Source organism: Bufo bufo, chromosome 3 (assembly GCF_905171765.1).
Source record: "Bufo bufo chromosome 3, aBufBuf1.1, whole genome shotgun sequence".
NCBI lineage: Eukaryota > Metazoa > Chordata > Amphibia > Anura > Bufonidae > Bufo > Bufo bufo.
This window is the reverse complement of record NC_053391.1, coordinates 128,838,046-128,860,849: the sequence shown is the minus strand read 5'-3', so window position 1 is coordinate 128,860,849 and position 22,804 is coordinate 128,838,046. Positions and strand designations below refer to the sequence as shown.

The 22,804-nt window shown below is 45.5% G+C and overlaps 1 long non-coding RNA gene across 1 annotated transcript; it reads right to left on the bottom strand.

Annotated features, from left to right (window-relative positions):
- Positions 1-2,990: 2,990 nt before the first annotated feature.
- LOC120993266 lies at positions 2,991-22,471 on the bottom strand. The gene is made up of 3 exons (XR_005777185.1): positions 22,461-22,471; positions 19,617-19,622; positions 2,991-3,108 (listed from the first exon to the last, which is right to left on the bottom strand). It is a non-coding gene; the product is annotated as an uncharacterized LOC120993266 (long non-coding RNA).
- Positions 22,472-22,804: the final 333 nt, after the last annotated feature.

The following is a 22,804-nucleotide window of genomic DNA, read 5'->3' as shown; positions in this document are numbered from 1 at the left end:
TTAAGAAATGAGAAGCAACTCATTGCGCCAGTTGGGGTTAAATAACTTATTGCCAGCTGAAAGATAATCGCCCATGCAGTAATTATCCAATAGGAGGCTCATAACTATTTGCTTAGTTAAATCAAGGTGGCGACTTTTTTTTGGGAGAGGCAGAAGAGCAAATATAACAGAAGTGCCGGATTTGGCGCATAACTGACAAGAATGGAGCAAGACCAGATGGATTTGGCTGCCAGGAATCCAGGTTATATCTGCAGTGTTAGGTGGCAGAAAACGGATGCAAATTCGCTAGATGCAGACCTACAAGAATGATTATGGTCCAAGAAGTAGTATACAAGCAGGGTCAAAACCAGGAGAGACAGGTATAGCCTAAACAACAAGCAAGGGGTTAATCCAGAAACTAGCCATGGTCAGAATACCAGGAGAATCAGCAGAAGCTAATGCAGCAGATGACGGGTTAATCCAGAAGCTAGCCAAGATTGGTGCACAGAAGCAAAATAGCTGAGTTAAAGTACAGGTACAAAGTTCTGAGCTATAGGCCTCATGCACCCGACCGTTGTTGTGTTCCGTTCCAAAAAAATTGGGTTCCGTTGTTCCGTGATCCGTTTCCGTTTTTGTTTTTGTTTCCGTGTGTCTTCCTTTATTTTTGGAGGATCACCAGACATGAAGGAAAGTAAAAAAAAGTCTAAGTCAAGTTTGCCATGCAAATGATAGGAAAAAAGCGGACGCGGACGACAATCTTGTGTGCCTCCGCGTTTTTTCACGGTCCTATTGACTTAAATAGGTCCGCAAACTGTTTTCCGTGAAAAAAAATAGGACAGGTTATATTTTTTTGACGGACTGGAACCACGGATCACGGACGCGGATGACAAACGGTGCATCAGCTGAAAGTCAATGGGTCCGCAGAAAATCACGAAAAACGGAACAACGGACACAGAATATAACAACGGTCGTGTGCATGAGGCCATAAACTGAGCTACTGTAGGATACTGAGTATGTAATTACCAGCACTTGCAGTGGCTGAATAGCAAGCTTAACTCCTTCCCGACCAGCGCCATACGGATCTTTAAAGATGGCTCCCACTCCTGAGCAGAGCGGGCGCCATAGCTGTAGGGCTGCCTGCTGTTCCATAGGAAACTAGTACATTTCTCATAGACTCCAATGCTAATGCATTAGAGTCTATGAGAATAGCAATAGCAATCTAATGATAACTATAAAAAAGTGTTAAAAAAAAAAGTGTGCGTGTGTATATATATATATATATTATATATGAATTTTTTTCCCCTAAAATAAAAAAAAATATATAAATAAAAATACACATCGTGGGTATCTCCACGTGTGAAAATGCCCACACTATAAAAATACTTTCCCCATACGGCAAACGGCGAAATGGAAAAAACCCTCAAAATGGCTCATTAGCTGTTTGTGCCTCATTCTCCACAAAAAAATTAAGTAAACCACAAAAAAATTAAGTAAAGAGTAATAGTCGTACAACCCCAGAATGGTATCAATAAAAAGTACAGATCGCCCCGCAAAAAATAAACGCTCACACAGCTCCGTACACATATTATTATTTTATCAGTATCAAAACGCAAGAAAAACAATACGTATAAGTTATTACCAGAATCGTACTGACCTGTGGAATGAAAGTAACTGGTTAGTTTTATCGCACATCGAACATAGTAAATAACAAAAACTTGTTAAACTGTAACAGAAATTGCTTTTTTTTTTCAATTCCATGCCATTAGGAATTTTTTTTTCTTGCTTCCCACTACATCATATGCAACATTAAATGGTGGTGTTGGAAAGTACATTTTGTCCAGCAAAAAACAAGCCCTTATATGGCTATGTGAATGGAAAAATAAAAAAAAGTTATGGCTCTGGGAAGGCAGGGAGCGAAATGAAAAACCCTCTGGGGTAGAAACTGTTAAAAACCTCTATATAGCTCTTGGATTGGACGCGTAGCTAGGGACCTGATTGATTCGGCTTCCAGGCTTACTAATAGGTTGACTAGCCGGGGCTTGACTGATCGGCATGGCTACTCTACCAAGAGAGCTATGATTTGAACTGGCTAAACTCCTGACGGGTGTACATCTGCTTATTGTTATGGATGTGGATGGGGATCTGCTGTGCCACTGTACAGAATTGGCTTAGGGCTACTCCTAAGGCCTCATGCACACGACCATTGTGTACCGTTCCGCAAAATGGGGTTCCGTTGTTCCGTGATCCGTTTCCATTTTTGTTTCCGTGTGTCTTCCTTTATTTTTGGACGATCACCAGACATGAAGGAAAGTAAAAAAAAAGTCTAAGTCAAGTTTGCTATGCAAATGATAGGAAAAAAACGGACGCGGATGACAATCTTGTGTGCCTCCGTGTTTTTTCACGGTCCTATTGACTTGAATGGGTCTGCGAACCGTTTTCCGTGAAAAAAATAGGGCAGGTTATATTTTTTTGACGGACTGGAACCACGGACGCGGATGACAAACGGTGCATTAGCCGAGTTTTCAACGGATTATTGAAAGTCAATGGGTCCGCAGAAAATCATGAAAAACGGAACGGACACGGAATAAAACAACGGTCGTGCATGAGGCCTAAGAATGTTATCTAAAATGTATCCCTGGTCTTCACCCTTTAAACCCTAAACAAGGATCTGGATTCCCCTGCAGTAGAACCATCAGTCTGTTACCTGGTGGAGTAGTCTCTGTTCAGTGGCTACTGACCCATGTAGATCAAGAGACAATGTAGCAGAGCCTTAAAACCTCTAGAGAGGCTATCCATGGGCTGCACGCTGGCCATTTAAAGGGGTTATCCTTAAAGGGGATGATTAATGTAAAAAAATTAAATCATGTAGTAAATGAAAACCTCTTTCTAACAAAGCTAGCACCAGTCCTGGACCTCACATGGATCCGGAGATCTCCCCATTCATTGCTCTGCTAGATTTATATCGAGCTGACAGCTCAAAGGGAGTGTCTTATCTGCTGCAGCTAAGGGGGCGTGACTCAGCTCTCCCTATCACAGGTCAGGAGGCAGTTGAAAGATGAAACTGAGCATGTGCGGCTTTCTCAGTGAGCTGGTCAAAGACATAACAAAAAGAGCAAACAGCAGGTGGTGCTATACAGATACATTTTATTGAATATCTCACTGGCTATGCAAAATTTTTAATCACATGCAATTACAAAACTATTCAGATCCAGGTGCTGGTTTGAAAACTGTAAAATGTTTTTTGTAATACAACCCCTTTAAGAGCTGGAGGAAGCACGTACCCTCCAAACAGATAGAGGCACTGCAGGTAAAGACCAACCCGCAGACCAGTGTGACGTGGATGAAGCAGCAAGATGCCGACAGACATGACGTGCCCACTGGGAACAGGGAGTTGCTGGCGGCCTTGGTATAATCAAACCAGAAATCAGGATGGACTTGTAATTTCTTTCTTCTTCCTATTACAGTTTTGCAGTATAATCTTACTAGCACATCTTATGTTCCTACTCTACATACTGTAGTATCTTGTTTTAAATTCATAGGACCATTTAAGAAAGCATTGCCGAGAGGTGTTCTGAAGTTTGAGCCTTGGTCCTGTAGTGAGAGAATGGATAGTTGCATAGTAGCATTATCAGCATATCGGTAATTGAAGCAAAACACGTTTATAAGCTTTCTGAGTGAGAAGCAATGTTGTGAAAATGGAAATACAAAAAGACATGCTGTGAAAACTACTCAGAGATTAACTGTAGAGAAGAGTTGTTTGCATGAGTCAGTGAAGATTGGTCTGCAGTATCTCCTAAAATATCATTGCAGAACCGATCCTTTAAATTATGTTACAGTTTGAGTGGAGGAGAAATTGAACCGATAGTAAAGAAGGGCTGATTAGATAAAGTATATTTTTGGAATGTTCTAGATATTTCCATAATTCAGATAATGAAAATAGAGGAATATATTGTTTCAGCTTGATGTTGGGTGAATCTTCTTCCAAAGATGCTGCTTCAAAAACAGGGTTAACATCTGCTACAGTATGAACAGATGACCTCTGAGAACATCTGTCTTGCTTTTCAGATATGTCTTCATTAGAGTTGAGCGGACACCTGGAAGTTCGGGTACGACGGGTTCGGCCGAACTTCGCAAAAAAGTTCGAGTTCTGGATCCAAACTTGACCCTGAACCCCATTGAAGTCAATGGGGACCCAAACTTTGGAGCACTAAAATGGCTCTAAAAAAGTAATGGAAAGGGCTAGAGGGCTGCAAAAGGCAGTAAAGTGTGGTTAAGAGCATGGCAAGTGCTCTGCAAACAAATGTGGATAGGGAAATGACTTAAAATAATAAAATACGTAAAAATAATAATCTTAATCTAGGAGGATGAGGTCCATATGGAGAAGGAGGTTGAGGAGGTGGTGGATGTGGCGGTGTAGGTGGAAGCGGCGGTGGAGGAGGAGGACGTAGCCAACACTGTTTATTGGTTTTGTTTTTTATTTTATTTTATTATTATTTTTTGTTTAAATTTGGGTAGACCCCAAAACATTGGGAAATATAAAAAATAAAACAAAGAGAAAGTGCACTGGAGTACAACAATGGCTGGATGAGCCCGGTATACATGTCTATTCTGCACAAGGTACGGACAAGTGCCTGGTTCATTTTAATGAACGTGAGATTGTCCACATTGTCTGTGATAACCCCCTCCTGCCGTGCTGAACAAGCGTTGAGACAATACACTGGCTGCAGGGCAGGCCAGCACCTCCAAGGGGTAAAGGGCAAGCTCAGGCCATGTGCCCAATTTGGAGACCCAGAAGTTGAAGGGGGCAGACCCATCAGTCAGTTCGTGTAGGCGTGTGCACACATACTGCTCCACTATGTCGCACGTCCCCGTGACATCCACGATCCAATTGGATATCTTCCCTATCAACTTTCGATATTCTTTTATGCACCTACCATGGTGATCACGGGTAACAGGGAATAATCAGGGTTCCATGTCGGAGAGGGAGCCTGAGAAAGGAATACCACATCCAAGGGAGGTCAATGGCTGAAATCTGATTGGGTGGAGATGGTGGGACAAGTTATTAAAGCAGAAAAATCTAAGGAAGGCAGGAGGTGCACGGCAATTACCCACTCCCAACTCGGGGAGGTAGTGACGATAAATAACAATACAGGACTCTTAAGATGCCCTGTTATTGGAATGAGTAATAAAAAATTACAGGGAATGTCACTGCAGTATTTTGGATGAGGAAACGTTATACAGGAGAGGCCCTGCTGCTGCATTGTTGACTCTAGATAACTTCTACCTGATCGCACGTCCCCGTGACGTCCACGATCCATTTGGATATCTTCCCTATCAACTTTCGATGTTCTTTTATGTGCCTACCATGGTGATCATGGGTAATGGGGTAATGGGGAATCGGGGTTCCATGCCGGAGAGGGAGCCTGAGAAAGGGATACCACATCCAAGGGAGGTCAATGGCTGAAATCTGATTGGGTGGGGAGGGTCGGTCAAGTTATTAAATTAAATTCAGCACATGCGCCAGGCAAGGGATGTGCGTCAAACCGGCTAGGCCCAGAGCTGCTACGAGATTTCGCCCATTATCGCACACCACCAGGCCGGGCTTGAGGCTCACTGGCACCAACCACTCATCGGTCTGTTGTTCCATGCCTGTCCACAGCTCCTGCGCGGTGTGGGGTTTGTCCCCCAAACAGATAAGTTTCAAAACTGCCTGCTGTCGTTTACCCCTGGCTGTGCTGAAGAAGGTGGTGAAGGTGTTACGCTGACCGGATGAGGAGGCGGTAAAGGATGAGGAAGCGGAGTAGGAGGAGGAAGCAACAGGAGGCAAAGAGAAACGCCCTGCAATCCTCGGTGGTGGAAGGACATGCGCCGAACTGCTATCCGCCTCAGGCCCAGCCGCCACTGCATTTACCCAGTGTGCTGTTAGGGAGATATAACGTCCCTGACCGCGCTTACTGGTCTATGTATTCGTAGTTATGTGGACCTTGCCACAGATGGCGTTGCACGGTGCACACCTGATTTTGTCCCTCACTTGGTTGTGCAGGGAAGGGATGGCTCGCCTGGAAAAGTAGTGGCGTTTGGGCACAACGTACTGTGGGACAGCCACCACCATCAGATTGTTAAAACTGTCTGTGTCCACCAGACGGAATGACAGCATTTCAAAGGCCAGTCATTTTGAAATGCTGGCATTTAGGGCCAGGGATCGCGGGTGGGTAAGGGGGTACTTCCTCTTTCGCTCCAGTGTTTGGGAGATAGACAGCTGAACCACATCCTCTGTTTGCGGGGTGGCAGGTGCCACTGTCACTCCAGAGGGGGATCAAGAGGCCAAGACTGCAGTAGAAGAGGAAGCGGGAGGAGCCAGAGACCTTTCTTGGTTTTTGAGGTGTCTACTCCACTGCAGCTCGTGCTTTGCACTTAAATGCCTGGTCATGCAGGTTGTGCTCAGGTTTAGAACGTTTATGCCTCGCTTTAGGCTCGGATTGCACAGCGTGCAAACCATTCGTGTCTTGTCGTCAGCACATTGTCTGAAGAACTGCCACGACAGGAAACTCCTTGGAGCTGGCTTTGGTGTGCTCGTTCCCTTGGTGTGGTGGGCAGTAGCAGGCGTACTGTCTAGGGGTCGGCCACTCCGCTTTTGCACCCTGCTCCCCCTTTTGCTGTGCTGATGACTCTGTGCGACCACCGCCTCTTCCTCTGAACTACACAGGTCACTCGAATGACCTTGATTCCATGTGGGGTCGAGGACCTCATCGTCCTCCACATCATCTTCCACCCAGTCTTCACCTCTGCCCCCCTTGCCGGTCTGCAGACTGCAGACAGTTGGCACCTGTGTTTCGTCATCATCTGAGACGTGCTGCGGTGGTCCTCCCATGTACTCATCCTGAAACATAAGTGGTTGGGCATCGGTGCAGGGCAGGGTTATGTGGATGGCCCTGGGAAATCCTGCCAGCAGAGTCATCAAAAAGCATAAGAGACTGCAGCATGACTTGGGGCTCAGACTGCTTGGCTGAATTGCAAGGGGGTGAGGTGAAAGACTGATGGCTATGGGCTGCAGGTACCAACTCTGATCTTTCAGCAGTGGACCGGGTGGGAGACAATGTGATGGAACTGGAGGCACTGTCAGCCACCCAATCTACTATCGCTTGTACTTGTTCTGGCCTCACCATTCGTAGAGCCGCATTCGGCCCTACCAAATAACGCTGATGGTCCTGTCGTCTACTCGCACCTGAGGAAGGTGTTTCACTTGGGCGTGTAGCTGGCACAGATCGACCACTTCCTCTCCCTGCAACAGAAGCTCCACCAACACCAGCAGCACCACGACCAGGGCCACGTCCCTTGTTTGATGCTCTCCTTATTTTTTGCGGTCACCCACCGAAGTAACAGACGTTTTTACTAAATTAAGTTCCTTGTGAACAATGCAGAGCAGGGTTAATGTCACCCAACAATGGAACAGGCGGGTTTTTTAAAACGTATTGCCCGGTCTGCTATGCAGTGCAGGCAGCAAAAAGTTTTTTTTTCTCACACACAATGAAACAGATGGATTTAACTGTATTTCTTTAACTACCAGAAATGCAGCACAGGACAAAAAGGTACTTTATTGCCCCCCCAAAAAAAGGGTTTCTTTAACCTCTTGGGGACACATGACGTACCGGTATGTCGTGATGTCCCGGTACTTAAGGACCAGGGGCGTAGCGTGGGGGGTGGCCCCGGGCGCCACACTGGCTGCTGGACAAGAAAATCTTAAATCACTGTGGCTTCCCCCCCCAAAACACAGCGCTTGCAGTGCAGAGTGAGGAGCGGTTGAGCATCACAGGCAGGGTAAAGGTTAAATCACATGAACAATAGGGACCAGCTGCAACTGACAATATCACGTGACATTCCATTTCCTAGGTCACATGGGTCAGAAGCTGGCGCGCGGCACAGAAAAAGAGGTCGGGTCATGGATGGCTGCTCAGGAGTGTCAGCGCAGGGAGGGAGAAAGAAACAGCGTCTGTCAGTACAGGAGACTCTGAGGAGGAGCCGAGGTACATGTGAATACTGTGGATGTGCTGAGGACAGGGGGGACTGTGAATTAAGGGGGTTTTGTGCAAGATTGGAGGTGTCTAAGATTGTATGGAGGGAGGCAATATAGAATTGTATGGAGGAAGGTAGTGTAGGATTGTATGGAGGGAGACCTCCTGCGCCCTGTCTTGCGGGATGATGTGATGAAGTGGCTCAGGAGGGCACAGTGTGACTGCCTGCGCCAGGACGCTGGAACTCAGGCCATAGGCAACGACGAAGAGAGGATTACAGGTGAGTATTTTTTATTTTTATTTTTTTTAAATGTATATGCTAATGCATGCAGTATTAGGGGCACAACAGGAATGGGGGGGGAGAATTTAATATACTCCGGAAGGGGAATTTTATATATTAATAAACAGGGGGCCATTATCTACTAATAAGACAGAGGGGGAACTACATATACTAATAATACAGAGGGCAATATACATTTAGACACTATGGGGTGAGGGGGCGTTATAATACAGGGGGCACTGCAGTGGGGGATTAGAAATACTGTGGCTACTACAGGTGGCATTATAACTACTGGGGGCACTATAGGGGTGCCTTATAGATAAGCCTTATTACTTCTGTGGGCTCTATAGGGGCCTTATCGAGGGGTCTTATATTAGGGGTGCTGTGGGAGCATTATTAGTGAGCATAATATGGAGGGCATTGCTAATGGGGCTGCTATTGGGGGTACTGTAGGAGCACTATTACTATTGAGGACAGTATGGAAGCACGATTACTATTGGGGGGATTATCTGCATGGTACTGTTGTCTGCAGTATAGTATTGGGGAGCACTGGGCACGGTATTGGGGGTAGCAGCATGACAATGTTGGGGCACAAAAAGGGGGAGGATTATAGAAAAGTGAGGAAACTAAGATGTCTGTGTGTTAAACTCTGCAGAAATGAGATATGCCTGGAAGAAATAATCACGGTGGTCTGATCTTTGAAAGGAGAAGATGAGGAAATAGAACATCTACAGGGAGTGCAGAATTATTAGGCAAGTTGTATTTTTGAGGATTAATTTTATTATTGAACAACAACCATGTTCTCAATGAACCCAAAAAACTCATTAATATCAAAGCTGAATATTTTTGGAAGTAGTTTTTTGTTTGTTTTTAGTTTTAGCTATTTTAGGGGGATATCTGTGTGTGCAGGTGACTATTACTGTGCATAATTATTAGGCAACTTAACAAAAAACAAATATATACCCATTTCAATTATTTATTTTTACCAGTGAAAACAATATAACATCTCAACATTCACAAATATACATTTCTGACATTCAAAAACAAAACAAAAACAAATCAGTGACCAATATAGCCACCTTTCTTTGCAAGGACACTCAAAAGCCTGCCATCCATGGATTCTGTCAGTGTTTTGATCTATTCACCATCAACATTGCGTGCAGCAGCAACCACAGCCTCCCAGACACTGTTCAGAGAAGTGTACTGTTTTCCCTCCTTGTAAATCTCACATTTGATGATGGACCACAGGTTCTCAATGGGGTTCAGATCAGGTGAACAAGGAGGCCATGTCATTAGATTTTCTTCTTTTATACCCTTTCTTGCCAGCCACGCTGTGGAGTACTTGGACGCGTGTGATGGAGCATTGTCCTGCATGAAAATCATGTTTTTCTTGAAGGATGCAGACTTCTTCCTGTACCACTGCTTGAAGAAGGTGTCTTCCAGAAACTGGCAGTAGGACTGGGAGTTGAGCTTGACTCCATCCTCAACCCGAAAAGGCCCCACAAGCTCATCTTTGATGATACCAGCCCAAACCAGTACTCCACCTCCACCTTGCTGGCGTCTGAGTCGGACTGGAGCTCTCTGCCCTTTACCAATCCAGCCACGGGCCCATCCATCTGGCCCATCAAGACTCACTCTCATTTCATCAGTCCATAAAACCTTAGAAAAATCAGTCTTGAGATATTTCTTGGCCCAGTCTTGACGTTTCAGCTTGTGTGTCTTGTTCAGTGGTGGTCGTCTTTCAGCCTTTCTTACCTTGGCCATGTCTCTGAGTATTGCACACCTTGTGCTTTTGGGCACTCCAGTGATGTTGCAGCTCTGAAATATGGCCAAACTGGTGGCAAGTGGCATCTTGGCAGCTGCACGCTTGACTTTTCTCAGTTCATGGGCAGTTATTTTGCGCCTTGGTTTTTCCACACGCTTCTTGCGACCCTGTTCACTATTTTGAATGAAACGCTTGATTGTTCGATGATCACGCTTCAGAAGCTTTGCAATTTTAAGAGTGCTGCATCCCTCTGCAAGATATCTCACTATTTTTGACTTTTCTGAGCCTGTCAAGTCCTTCTTTTGACCCATTTTGCCAAAGGAAAGGAAGTTGCCTAATAATTATGCACACCTAATATAGGGTGTTGATGTCATTAGACTACACCCCTTCTCATTACAGAGATGCACATCACCTAATATGCTTAATTGGTAGTAGGCTTTCGAGCCTATACAGCTTGGAGTAAGACAACATGCATAAAGAGGATGATGTGGTCAAAATACTCATTTGCCTAATAATTCTGCACGCAGTGTACATCAGAGGAGACGTCACTGGATGTAAGAGGTATGTGCGCTGTATTATCCTGCATGTTTTGTAGAGTTGTATGTAATGTCAATCCAAATATCTCTTTAACACAAGGGCTGGGAGAGTTGTTGGACTGAGAATTTTCCACAGCAGGGACAGCAGAAAGGCTAGAATCAGCCCTTCCTTTTAAGCCACTGAGGGCCTCTATAGGCCCACACTGCCACAGCTGGCTCCAGGTCACACTTTGTCAGTTCTGAATTCTAGGGCCTCTCGCCACAACAATGCAGCCCCAGAACTTATAACAGGTATAAGCCATGGTGTGCACAATTCCCTTGTCTTAACATGCTGAGTCTAGCTAGCATCAGGATGTTCTGTGTGGGGGTCTGAAAGCTGGTTCTGCCTCCTTCCTCTTACAGCGCTGCTGTTGTGTCTTGCTTGAAGAAGAGAGAGACAATTCAGGTGATATCTACTTCATTATCTGTACTCAGAGCATTATCACTGTGTTATCTGCGGTGTTACATAGGATTGCAGGTTGGTAAAAAGAGCCGTGTCCACTGCTTAGGGGGGGGGCGCAACACTTGGCTTGCCCCGGGCGCTGGCAACCCACGCTACGCCACTATTAAGGACACATGACGTACCGGTATGTCATGTGTAGTTCCGATCACTGCCGCGCGGGACAATGTGCGGGGGGGGGGGGGGGGGGTGTCACCCCCGCGTATCGGCGATCACGGCAAACCGCAGGTCAAGTTAGACCTGCGATTTGCTGCGTTTTCGGGTTATTCGGGTCTCTGGGGACCCAATAACCCGGAACAGGATGGTGATCGGTGGTGTGATAATACCATCCTGGTGATAGTGACATCACCTCTCAGGATCGCTTCTGATTGGCTGCAGGGCGGCCGGGAGGTTCAAGTTATTGCAGCTCTCCTCTCCTCCTCCTTTCTGTGTCCGGGAGCGAGGAGAGAGGAGCCTGCAATCTGATCTCCTGAACCAGCACCCCCATCTGTGCCCAGCACCGCCTTCTGACCCTCCACAGTGCCATCTGGCACTAAAAGGTATTTAGGGAAAGGTTAGGGACAGGTTAGGTTAGGCAGGGATATTCAGGGAAAGTTTAGTGAAATAAATAAATAAATAAAGTTTTAACTGTTGCATCACCCTAATCCGGGTGTCTGGGGTCCACAGCACAGCTGTGTGACCCTAGACCCCCCAGGGGTACTGCAGCTTGCCCCCCTGCTCCCCCCCCCCACATTTTATGGGGCGCAAGCATTTATTATTATTTTTTTGCGTATGCTGACTGTGGCCGGCACTCTTAGCGTCCGACCACTGTTAGCGCATCGCACACACCACCGCTGATCAGCTTCGGACGGCTGATCAGCGTGTTTGAATTTTTTTATTTATTTTTATCCAATTTTTTGTCTTCTTTTTTTAATTTATTTTTTCTGTCAGTTTTAGGGAAGTACGCGAACACCCGTGCCCCCCCACACACCGACACTATATTAAGATTTCCACACACGCACACACACACTCCCCTATGGCCCGCTGGATGTTCTCGGCCGAGGAGGCATACGCCCAGCTTGCCTCCGACTCGAGAGCCCCAGTGACGACGAGGATGACCTAACTTTCCTTTTGTCACCCACGTCCTCCTCATCATCTAGCAATGATGATGAGTCCCCAAGGCGGCGGAGACGCCGCCAGGCGGAGCAAGTGGACCGCCATGCTAGGGACCCTCTGGCCCACACTAGTACGAGAAGCTCTGGGGCTCGTACTAGCTTTCCGGCCCACCAGTTAAGTCCACCGGAGCCCCCTACCGGTGAACTTGCATGGGGTACCCCAGAGCATTTTGAGCCTGCGATTCCTGAGTTTGTTGGCCAAGCAGGAATCCAGATGCCCACAGTGGACTTCACTGAATATTACTATTTTAGTCTGTTTTTTCAGTGACCACTTTGTGAATCTGATGGTGGAGCAAACGAACGTGTTCGCCCAACAGTTCATTGCTCAACACCCGGGCTTATTTTTGGCTAGGGCCGGTGGCTGGACTCCGGTCAGTGCAGCCGAGATGAGGACGTTTTGGGGCCTCGTGCTGCACATGGGCCTAGTCAAAAAACCCAGTGTCAGGCATTACTGGAGTGGGGACGTCCTCTACCAGACCCCACTTTACAGTACGGCCATGACACGTACCTGGTTTGAGGCCATCCAGAAATGCCTGCATTATGCATATAATGCAGCATGTCCCCCCCCCCCCCCCAAGGTGATCCTGCCTATGACCGCCTGTACAAAATCCAGCCGGTCATCGATCACTTTGTGGCCAAATTTTTGGAGGCCTATGTACCTGGAAGGGAGGTCGCGGTTGATGAGTCTCTCATTGCTTTCAAGGGGAGACTCATTTTCCGCCAGTATGTTCCCTCTAAGCGGGCGAGGTATGGTGTGAAGCTGTACAAACTTTGTGAGAGTACCTCAGGGTACACTTACAAGTTTCGTGTGCATGAGGGGCGAGTATTGAACCCCCATAATGTCCCCCCACTCTGGGTGTTAGCGGGAAACTTGTGTGGGACCTTATGCACCCACTGCTAGATAAGGGTTACCACCTGTATGTGGATAACTTTTATACTAGTATCCCCTTGTTCCAGTCCCTCGCCGCCAGATCCACATCCGCTTGTGGGACTGTGCGGAAAAATCAATGCAGCCTCCCTACCCACCCTTTCCAGGTACCTATCCCCAGGGGTGAGACCCGTGCTCTTACCAGTGGAAACCTGCTGCTGGTCAGATATAAGGACAAGAGGGATGTCCTTGTACTGTCCACAATTCACGGTAACGGCATCACCCCTGTCCCTGTGCGAGGTACCACGGCACGGTCCTCAAGCCCGATTGTATCGTCGACTACAATCAGTATATGGGAGGAGTTGATCTCTCTGATCAAGTTCTCAAGCCATATAATGCCATGCGCAAAACCCAGGCATGGTACAAAAAAGTTGCGGTCTACTTGGTACAGGTTGCCTTGTACAACTCTTTTTTGTGCTGTCGTGGAGTGCTGAAAACACAGGGAAATTCCTCCAGTTTTATGAGGCAGTCCTCAAGGCCCTCATCTTTTGTGACCCGAAAAGAGCAGGCCGGAGTACCTTGGGAACTTGAGGCGCCCGGATCGACCCCGGCCAACACTTTCCAGGTGTGGTCCCCCATACTGAAAAGAAGGGACGGACCCAAAAAAGGTGCAGAGTGTGTCACAGGAGGGGGATACGGAAGGACACCACCACTCAGTGTGACACGTGCCCCGATCATCTGGGCCTCTGCATTTTTGGTAGCTTCAGGGAGTACCACACTTCCATGGAGTACTAAATTTATAATCCCCTTCCCCAATTTTAATTCCATTTAGCCACTGACAATCGGAAAAAAAAAACTATGGTTCTCAGACTTGAGACACTAAAACAAAAACAAAATTTTTTTCACAAATATTATTTTGTAAAACTAAAATAAATAAAAAAGTAGACATATTTAGGTATCGCCTTGTCCGTAAGAATCTGCTCTATAAAAATACCCCATGACCTAACCCCTCAGATGAAAATAATGCCAATAAAACCGTCCTCTCATCCTGCAAAAAATTAGCCCCTACCTAAGATAAAAACTTTAAAAAAAACTGACTCAGACTATGGAGATACTAAAATGATTTTTTTTTGGTTTATAAAAGGATAATGTAGTGTAAAACCTAAATAAATAAAAAAAAAAGAAGACATATTAGGTATCGCCATGTCTGTAAGAATCTGCTCTATAAAAAATACCCCATGACCTAACCCCTCAGATGAATACGGTAAAAAAAATCTAATGAAAACTGTGCCAAAACAGCAATTTTTTGGCAAGTTTTCTATTTTAAACCGTTTTTTTTCCAGTAACAAAGCAAGGGTTAACAGCCTTACAAAACTTAATATTTATTACCCTGATTCTGCAGTTTACAGAAACACCCCATATGTGGTCGTAAACTGCTGTATGACCAAACGGCAGGGCGCAGAAGGAAAGGAACGCTGTATGGTTTCTGGAAGGCAGATTTTGATGGCCTTTTTTTTTTCTGGCACCATGTCCCATTGAAGAACCCCTGATGCACCCCTAGAGTAGAAACTCCATAAAAGTGACCCCATCTAAGAAACTACATCCCTCAAGGTATTCAAAACTGATTTTACAAACTTTAATAATCCTTTAGGTGTTTCTCAACAGTTTACGGCAAATGGAGATGAAATGTAAGAATTTCTATTTTTGGTAACCTTGCCTCACTAAAATGTAATATAGAGCAACCAAAAATCATATGTACCCTAAAAATAGTCGTTTCCAAAATGGGGTCACTTTTATGGAGTTTCTACTTTAGGGGTGCAAATGGGACATGGTGTAAATAAACCAGTCCAGCAAAATCTGCCTTCCAAAAATCACACGGAGCACCTTTCCCTCTACGCCCTACCGTGTGCCCGTACAGTAGTTTACGGCCACCTATGGGGTGTTTCTGCAAACTACAGTATCAGGGCAATAAATTTTTAACTGTTAACCCTTGCTTTGTTACTGGAAAAAATTGATTAAAAAGGAAAATTTTCCCAAAAATTGAAATTCTTACATTTCATCTCCATTTGCCAATAACTCTTGTGGAACACCTAAAGGGTTAACAAAGTTTGTAAAATCAGTTTTGAATACCTTGAGGGGCGTAGTTGCGGGTCATTTTTGGGTGGTTTCTATTATGTAAGCCTCACAAAGTGACTTCAGACCTGAACTGGTCCTTAAAAAGTGGGTTTTTGAAAATTTCAGAAAATTTTTAAGATTTGCCAAAAAATAGAATGTCAATCCCAAAATGATCCTAACATGAAGTAGACATATGGAGAATGTAAAGCAATAACTATTTTTGTAGGTCTTACTATGTATTATAGAAGTAGAGAAATTGAAACTTGGAAATTTGCCAATTTTTCCAAATTTTTGGTAAATTTGGTATTTTTTTTTAAATAAAAAAGATTTTTTTTTACTCCATTTTACCAGTGTCATGAAGTACAATATGTGACGAATAAAGAATCTTAGAATGGCCTGCATAAGTAAAAGCGTTTTAAAGTTATTCACACACAAAGTGATACTGGTCAGATTTGCAAAAAATGGCCTGGTCCTTAAGGTGAAAATGAGCCCGGTCCCTAAGGGTTAACCCTAAATGAAACAGATGGATTTAACTGAGATTTATATTTCAATCTCACAAATTAGTACAGGGTTTTTTTACTTAAAAAAATAGTGGATATATCACCCCTACAATGGAACAGATGGATTTGCTAAATTTTGGTGTCTGCCTGTCACATATGCAGTGCAGGCCTCAGAGGTACTTTACAACAAAAAAATTTAATATGTGACTCCACAATGGAACAGATAGATTTAACTGATTATATTTCACTCTCAGAAATGCAGCACAGGGGTACTTTACAGAAAAAAATAGGGATATGTCACCCCCTGGGTCCCTGAACTCACAGATGGTATTATTTTCCCTTCCCCTGGCAAATATGCAGTGCCGGTGCACTTTAAAAATGGGTATATGTCGGCCACTGAACTGCAAGAACAGGATTAAATGATTGTCCCTGGCACATATGCTGTTGCACAAAATGCCCGCCGACACCCACCTAACTAACAAACGGATTAAAGCTTTTTTTTCAGTCTCACTGGGCTCAGGGCAGGGTACAAAAATGTTGCATTGCACCCCTAAAACAAAAAACGCTTTAGATCGCTGACTTCACACCAAGTGCAGATATCAGAGTCTTTCCTAATCTCTCCCTCACAGCAGCAGCATCCTATCCCAGCAACTAGTAAAAGCAGAGTGATGTGCGGCGCTATGTGACTCCTGCTTATATAGAGGCTGGGTCACATGCTGCACTTGGCCAATCACAGCCATGCCATTAGTAAGCATGGCTATGATGGCTTCTAAGGGCACACTAGTTAAACGTTTGTTAATTGGCTGACCTGGAGCCTTTTAACAAGCGCCATTAATTCGCCGAACATGAACTCAAACCCAAACTTTTACGAAAATGTTCGGGTTGGGGTCCGGGAAAAAAACAAACGAAAGTTCGGTACGAACGCGAACTTTACAGTTCGGGTTCGCTCAACCCTAGTCTTCATCAAGCCAACAGATCTACAGTACTGTCGAAAGCGGTCATGAGGACTGCATGAATGGGACGAGCAATTGTAATTACACTGCACAGTCTCTACAAAGGGAGACAATGTGCAGGTAATTTTCTAAAAGAAAGAGCGCCGCTACCTCCTCACGCAGCTGATCACGGGGGTGCCGAGAGTCAGACCCCCGCCCATATGATACTGATGTCCTCAGGACAGCGATACAGATGAATGGAGCAGGGGAGAGGCGTCTCCCTTGCCCTTTCCTCTGATAGGCTACAGGCCTAGTGCCTGTAGCCTATCAGAGGCCGGTGCAGGCGGAGCGATGACGTCATCGCGCCGCCTGAGCCGTACAGCGCGGGACACAGGCCGGAAGAGGCCTGCATCGCATCGCTGACAGCAGCATGGAGGTAAGTATATGAGTTTATTGTTTTTATACTATACTGTGGCAAGAAGGGGGGTGGGGGCCCTATATACTGGCATAATATGGGGGGGCACTATGGGGCCCTATATACTGGCACAATATGAGGGGGGCCTATATACTGGCACAATATGGGGGGGTCAGCACTATGGAGAAGAGGGGAAGCACTATTGGGGCCATATATACTGGCACAATATGGGGGGCACTATGGAGAAGAGGGGAAGCACTATGGGGCCCTATATACTGGCATAAAAGGGGGGGCACTATGGGGCCCTATATACTGGCACAATATGGGGGGCCTATATACAGTCAGGTCCATAAATATTGGGACATCGACACAATTCTAACATTTTTGGCTCTATACACCACCACGATGGATTTGAAATGAAACGAACAAGATGTGCTTTACCTGCAGACTGTCAGCTTTATTTTGAGGGTATTTACATCAAAATCAGGTGAACGGTGTAGGAATTACAACAGTTTGCATATGTGCCTCCCGCTTGTTAAGGGACCAAAAGTAATGGGACAGAATAATAATCATAAATCAAACTTTCACTTTTTAATACTTTGTTGCAAATCCTTTGCAGTCAATTACAGCCTGAAGTCTGGAACGCATAGACATCACCAGACGCTGGGTTCCATCCCTGGTGATGCTCTGCCAGGCCTCTACTGCAACTGTCTTCAGTTCCTGCTTGTTCTTGGGGCATTTTCCCTTCAGTTTTGTCTTCAGCAAGTGAAATGCATGCTCAATCGGATTCAAGTCAGGTGATTGACTTGGCCATTTCAGAACATTCCACTTCTTTCCCTTAAAAAACTCTTTGGTTGCTTTTGCAGTATGCTTTGGGTCATTGTCCATCTGCACTGTGAAGCGCCGTCCAATGAGTTCTGAAGCATTTGGCTGAATATGAGCAGATAATATTGCCCGAAACACTTCAGAATTCATCCTGCTGCTTTGTCAGCAGTCACATCATCAATAAATACAAGAGAACCAGTTCCACTGGCAGCCATACATGCCCACGCCATGACACTACCACCACCATGCTTCACTGATGAGGTGGTATGCTTAGGATCATGAGCAGTTCCTTTCCTTCTCCATGCTCTTCTCTTCCCATCACTCTGGTACAAGTTGATCTTGGTCTCATCTGTCCATAGGATGTTGATCCAGAACTGTGAAGGCTTTTTTAGATGTCGTTTGGCAAACTCTAATCTGGCCTTCCTTTTTTTGAGGCTCACCAATGGTTTACATCTTGTGGTGAACCCTCTGTATTCACTCTGGTGAAGTCTTCTCCTGATTGTTGACTTTGACACACATACACCTACCTCCTGGAGAGTGTTCTTGATCTGGCCAACTGTTGTGAAGGGTGTTTTCTTCACCAGGTAAAGAATTCTTCGGTCATCCACCACAGTTGTTTTCCGTGGTCTTCCGGGTCTTTTGGTGTTGCTGAGCTCACCGATGCGTTCCTTCTTTTTAAGGATGTTCCAAACAGTTGTTTTGGCCACGCCTAATGTTTTTGCTATCTCTCTGATGGGTTTGTTTTGTTTATTCAGCCTTATGATGGCTTGCTTCACTGATAGTGACAGCTCTTTGGATCTCATCTTGAGAGTTGACAGCAACAGATTCCAAATGCAAATAGCACACTTGAAATGAACTCTGGACCTTTTATCTGCTCATTGTAATTGGGATAATGAGGGAATAACACACACCTGGCCATGAAACAGCTGAGAAGCCAATTGTCCCATTACTTTTGGCCCCTTAACAAGTGGGAGGCACATATGCAAACTGTTGTAATTCCTACACCGTTCACCTGATTTGGATGTAAATGCGCTCAAATTAAAGCTGACCGTCTGCAGTTAAAGCACATCTTGTTTGTTTCATTTCAAATCCATTGTGGTGGTGTATAGAGCCAAAAATGTTAGAATTGTGTGATGTCCCAATATTTATGGACCTGACTGTACTGGCACAATATGGGGGGGCACTATGGAGCATAGGGGAAGCACTATGGGGCCCTATATACTGGCACAATACGGGGGCACTATGGAGAATAGGGGAAGCACTATGGGGCCCTATATACTGGCACAATACGGGGGCACTATGGAGAAGAGGGGAAGCATTATGGGGGCCCTATATACTGGCACAACATGGGGGGGCACTATGGAGAAAAGGGGAAGCACTATGGTGGCCCTATATACTGGCACAACATGGGGGGCACTATGGAGAAGAGGGGGACAAGAGGACTATGAGGACATTATATAGGGGCATTTAATACTGGCACCCATTTTTGTGCCACTATGGGGAAGGGAGGAAAGAAGCATTATGGAGGCATCTATGTGGGGCAGTCTATAGGGGCATTTTATAGTGCCACATTATGGAGGGCACTATGGAGACGGGGAAGGAGCACTATGTGGGCATCTTCTGGGGGGACTACAGTCAGGTCCATAAATATTGGGACATTGACACAATTCTAAAAAATTTGGCTCTGTACCCCACCACAATGAATTGGAAATGAAACGAACAAGATGTGCTTTAACTGCAGACTGTCAGCTTTAATTTGAGGGTATTTACATCCAAATCAGGTGAACGGTGTAGGAATTGCAACAGTTTGCATATGTGTCTCCCACTTGTTAAGGAACCAAAAGTAATGGGACAGAATAATAATCCTAAATCAAACTTTCACTTTTAAATACTTGGTTGCAAATCCTTTGCAGTCAATTACAGCCTGAAGTCTGGAACGCATAGACATCACCAGACGCTGGGTTTCATCCCTGGTGATGCTCTGCCAGGTCTTTACTGCAACTGTCTTCAGTTCCTGCTTGTTCTTGGGGCATTTTCCCTTCAGTTTTGTCTTCAGCAAGTGAAATGCATGCTCAATCGGATTCAGGTCAGGTGATTGACTTGGCCATTGCATAACATTCCACTTCTTTCCCTTAAAGGGCTTCTGTCAGCCCACTAAACCGTTTTTTTTTTTTTGCTTAATAATAACCCCTACACTGCGATTTATCCATACATAAGTAAAATAAGAATTTTGGTTCAGTAGAATTTGCTAAAACCCTATTTTTATAATATGTAAATTACCTTGCTACCAGCAAGTAGGGCGGCTACTTGCTGGTAGCAGCCGCATCCTCCGATGGTAATGACGCCCCCTCTGCTTGTTGATTGACAGGGCCAGCGGACGGGATCTTTCTCCGCTGGCCCTGCCTGTTTTCATTCAATATCTGGCGCCTGTGCCGCGGCCGTACCTATCTTCAATCGGCGCAGGTGCACTGAGAGGCGGCCACTCACTCGGCCGCTTCATCCTCAATGCGCCTGCGCCGGGTGTAGATGTGACGTCATCGGCGCAGGCGCATTGAGGATGGAGCGACCGAGCGAGCAGCAGCCTCTCAGTGCGCCTGCACCGATTGAAGATAGGTACGGCCGCGGCGCAGGCGCCAGATATTGAATGAAAACAGGCAGGGCCAGCGGAGAAAGATCCCGTCCGCTGGCCCTGTCAATCAACAAGCAGAGGGGGCGTCATTACCATCGGAGGATGCGGCTGCTACCAGCAAGTAGCCGCCCTACTTGCTGGTAGCAAGGTAATTTACATATTATAAAAATAGGGTTTTAGCAAATTCTACTGAACCAAAATTCTTATTTTACTTATGTATGGATAAATCGCAGTGTAGGGGTTATTATTAAGCAAAAAAAAAAAAAAACGGTTTAGTGGGCTGACAGAAGCCCTTTAAAAAACTCTCTGGTTGCTTTTGCAGTATGCTTTGGGTCATTGTCCATCTGCACTGTGAAGCGCCGTCCAATGAGTTCTGAAGCATTTGGCTGAATATGAGCGGATAATATTGCCACGAAACACTTCAGAATTCATCCTGCTGCTTTTGTCAGCAATCACATCATCAATAAATACAAGAGAAGCAGTTCCATTGGCAGCCATACATGCCCACGGCATGACACTACCACCACCATGCTTCACTGATGAGGTGGTATGCTTAGGATAATGAGCAGTTCCTTTCCTTCACCATACTCTTCTTTTCCCATCACTCTGGTACAAGTTGATCTTGGTCTCATCTGTCCATAGGATGTTGTTCCAGAACTGTGAAGGCTTTTTTAGATGTTGTTTGGCAAACTCTAATCTGGCCTTCCTGTTTTTGAGGCTCACCAATGGTTTACATGTAAATGCGCTCAAATTAAAGCTGACCGTCTGCAGTTAAAGCACATCTTGTTTGTTTCATTTCAAATCCATTGTGGTGGTGTATAGAGCCAAAAATGTTAGAATTGTGTCAATGTCCCAATATTTATGGACCTGGCTGTATATAGGAGAATTTTATACTGGCTCAAATTATAAGGTCACTATGGGCACCAAGTGTTTTTCGTAGTGGCACACAGTACGGGTCATTGGAGCATATGAGGGCACTCTGGGGACATTGGCTCTACTGGGGGCACTAAGAGGAGGTATTTCTTTTTTTACTGCCACACAACTGGGCATTTTTTGTACTGGTGCACATTATAAGGGGGGGGCGGGTTCTACTGTCACACATTATAAAGAGAATTATTACTATCGGGGCATTATGGTGGGCATTATTACAACTGGGGGACTATGGGAGCATTATTACTTGTGGGACACAATTACTGTTGGGGGCACTGTAGGAGCACTATTACTACGAAATGCACTCTGGCAAAGAAATAATTACTATTGTTGGGACTTTGGGAGCACCAATACTGTGGGGGCACCCTGGCACAGCATCAGCTTAGCACAGTTCTTTTTGCAGTATAGTTTTGGGGAGAACAGCTTCTCAATATTGGGGGTGGATGATGGGATGTTAATTGGAGGATGATGGAAAAGTAGGAAACTAAGATGTCTGTCAAACTCTGCAGAGACGTGAGATGGCTGAAAGAAATCATCATGGCGGTCTGGTCTGAATGGAGAAGATGAAGAAACTTCATGAAAGGAGACGTCACTGGATATAAGAGGTATGTGGCGCTGTATGAGGCTACTTTCACATCTGCGTTAGTGATCCTGGCAGGCTGTTCGAGCTGAAAATTCACTGGATCCGGCACTGCTGAATGCAGACAGAATGCCCACCAGCCCCATTAACTATAATGGGGTACGGCAGAGATCCGGCCACAATCTGGCAAAAATGCAGAGAATCAGCGGGACATAAACCGCTGCATGCTGTGCTTTGTGTCCAGTCGATTCCTTGCATTTTCTGCCTAATTAGGTGGCCAGATCGTACTGCCACAGGTGTGAAAATAGCCTTAGGCTTATTGCACACGACAGTATATTTTCACGGTCCGCAAAACGGGGTCCCGTTTTTCCGTGATCCGTGACCGTTTTTTCGTCCGTGGGTCTTCCTTGATTTTTGGAGGATCCACGGACATGAAAAAACAGTCATTTTGGTGTCCGCCTGGCCGTGCGGAGCCAAACGGATCCGTCCTGAATTACAATGCAAGTCAATGGGGACGGATCCGTTTGACGTTGACACAATATGGTGCCATTTCAAACGGATCCGTCCCTATTGACTTTCAATGTAAAGTCTGGAGTCCCTTTTATACCATCGGATCGGAGTTTTCTCCAATCCGATGGTATATTTTAACTTGAAGCGTCCCCATCACCATGGGAACGCCTCTATGTTAGAATATACTGTCGGATATGAGTTAGATCGTGAAACCTCATTTCCGACAGTATATTCTAACACAGAGGCGTTCCCATGGTGATGGGGACGCTTCTAGT